Here is a 2698-nt window from a genome sequence, read left to right on the forward strand (position 1 = left end):
AGTACTGCCACAGCAGCTATCCCCTTTGCAAGTTCAGGAAATCTAAACAGTGCTATTAGAATTTGGGAACACGCTCACTGCTAAGCCAGAGTATACCTAGCTAGTAGGGTACTATGTGGAGACAGGAACCCAACTGCTGTCAGACAGACTTCTTGCAGGATGTCTGAGAATTTAAGTGGATTATGTAAGAGGAACTGCATTAGATGTTCAATCTGTGGGTAATCCAGGACAGTTGTTAATTATTGTTAACAAGACTGCACTGGAAGGCATCAGGCTCAGTATGAGATGAGTGAAATCCTAGGTAGCCACTGATTATACCACTGATCTGCAGCTACACTGTGTAAAGCTTAATGGGGTGTGTCAGGTATTAATATTGCACAGTTTTACAGTACACTTTTAATGACAATCTTCCTTCACATATTATTTGGTGTATAGAGAGATAGATTGTGAGATCATTGTCTCTGTCCATCACGTGTTAAATGGTGCCACTGGATGGATTGTGTACCTGTTCATCACAGTGACCAAGCCATCTTTAAGAAAGTAAGTGAATCTTATGAATATTGCCAATCAGCATGTTCTGATGTTCTTCATCTCACATTGCTGCAGTCCTTACACTTGGGTAGTCCGCTGTCCTCGGTCGGCCCGAATATCAAAGTATAAGGCTGACGTCGGTCAAGGCGCATTTGACTGACATCAGGACGTCAGGGTACAAATGCGCATGACCGACGTCATATCCTCAGTCTTTTTTGCCGCATGGTCCGATGCAGAAGCAGCATTGCAAGTGCCGGTTGGCGTTCTGAGATTTTTCGATTCCGAAGTTTCAGACCGAGTTCAAAGTTGGCTAAGTACCCCGTTGGGGAATATTTTAGTTTTTTCTTGCCTCAGTGATTTACCGGATGTCAGAAAAAGTCAATAATTGCATTTCTTGTGGGAAACAGATACCGCATAGAGATTATCATACTTTGTGTATTCCTTGCTTAGGGCCTGAGCACGACGTTGTTGGCTGTTGCTCTTGTGCTAGATTTAATAAACGCACTATAAAGAGAAGGTTGGATTGTGCTAGGTTAGTCTTTGGGAAGCGGTGCAATTATAAAATGCCGTCGGATGCTCCGATGCCCGCTTCTTCGAAGAAGCGCAAGGACAAAGCAGTTAAGCCTAGGCAAGAAGAACCGTCTGTACCGGACGCCGGTTCTTTAGAGGTGTCGGTGGAGCCGGTGGCTCCACCGGAGGTTTCTTTGTGTTCCCAGGGTGAGACTTTGTTATTGCAAGATGTGGCCTCTCAGGAGGCAAGTCAGGCTGAGGGGGCTTCTCAGGTTACTATACTCCCCTCCCTTCCTAGGGTGGCTAGGCCCTCTCCTTCTGTTTCTAAGGCTTCTCCCAGGGGCAGGCCAGGTTTAGCTTCAGTTGGTGTTACCCCTAGCTCTTCAGGAACTGTGCCCAAGAAGCATATGCTTAAAATGGCAGAAGATTTGATTACTTTGATTAGGGGTTCTATGCCCCCTCCTGATAAGAGACCTAGGATGGAGCCTGAGCTGGGGGGTTTTGAGCAGGCTTCAGATGTATCAGAGTCTTCGGCTGAAGACTTGCAGGAGTACTCTCCTTATTCTGACTCTGATGTGGATGATTCTACTCCTTCTGCTTCTCCTCCTGAGGATTTTTCTTTTCAGAAACTCTTCATTCCATGAGGGAGCATTTTAAGTGGGAAGGTCAGGACTTCTCTGATTCCAGGAAAAGGCTTAGGGAATTTTTGTTTCTACCCCAGCATAGGCCTTTGGCTATACCTCCTGTTTTGGATGTAGTGGAAGATGTTTTTTCAGAGGCTTCTCTTAATCCTGATTCTTTGCCTCCTGCTCCTGTTAAGCCGGATAGGTATTACAGGGTGCCTGAAGCTCATAAGTATCTTTTTAAGAGTCCTAGGGCAGACCCAGAAACTGTTAGCCAGGGGCCTAAAGGTGTTAAGGCTTCTGTTGTAAAGAATCCGGTTCCTGCAGACAAAGAGGCTAGGGCCTTGGATAGATGGGGAAAGAAAGTTTATACTTCCTCCACTCTTGCTATGAGGGCTTTGAATTGCCAGTTTCACATGTTGAAATACCAAAACTATCTCCTTTCACAATTGAAGTCTAAGGTTGATGCTCTGGCAGTAGGTATTGATTGTAAAGAGTTGCAAGATTTAGTTCATGTTTCTGAACAGGTGGGTAAGCATTCTTTGCAATGTGGTTTTGATGCTGTACAGGCCTCGTCTAGGGTGGCTGCCACTGGGTCAGTTCTTCGCAGGCACGCCTGGCTAAGGGATCAAAATTTGTCTGAACATGTTAAAACAAGGATTTTAGATGCTCCTTTACAATCTGATGTGTTGTTTGGTCCTCCTGTTGAGGCAGTTTTAAAGAAAATGGAAGACAAGGCTAAGTCTATGCAGACTGTTAAAGATTTTTTGCAGGTCCAGCCTCCAAAGTTTAGTAGAAATTGGCCTACTAAGGGGTGGACGTATCCTTCTTATGATTCCCAGTCTAGGGGTAGATCTAGACGTGGTAGGGGCAGAGCTCAGGGCTCTTTCAGGCCTAGAACAGGGAGTTCTCCTGCACAGTCTTCGGTGAGGGCAGGGGTCAGTCCTTTCGTAAACAGACCCAATGACCTACCTTTTCAGCTGCCAGAGCCTTCTCGTCTGGCAGCACCTTTGGGAGGAAGGTTGGCTCTTTTC

Source organism: Protopterus annectens, chromosome 3.part0 (assembly GCF_019279795.1).
Source record: "Protopterus annectens isolate FY-2018-M chromosome 3.part0, PAN1.0, whole genome shotgun sequence".
Taxonomy (NCBI): domain Eukaryota; kingdom Metazoa; phylum Chordata; order Ceratodontiformes; family Protopteridae; genus Protopterus; species Protopterus annectens.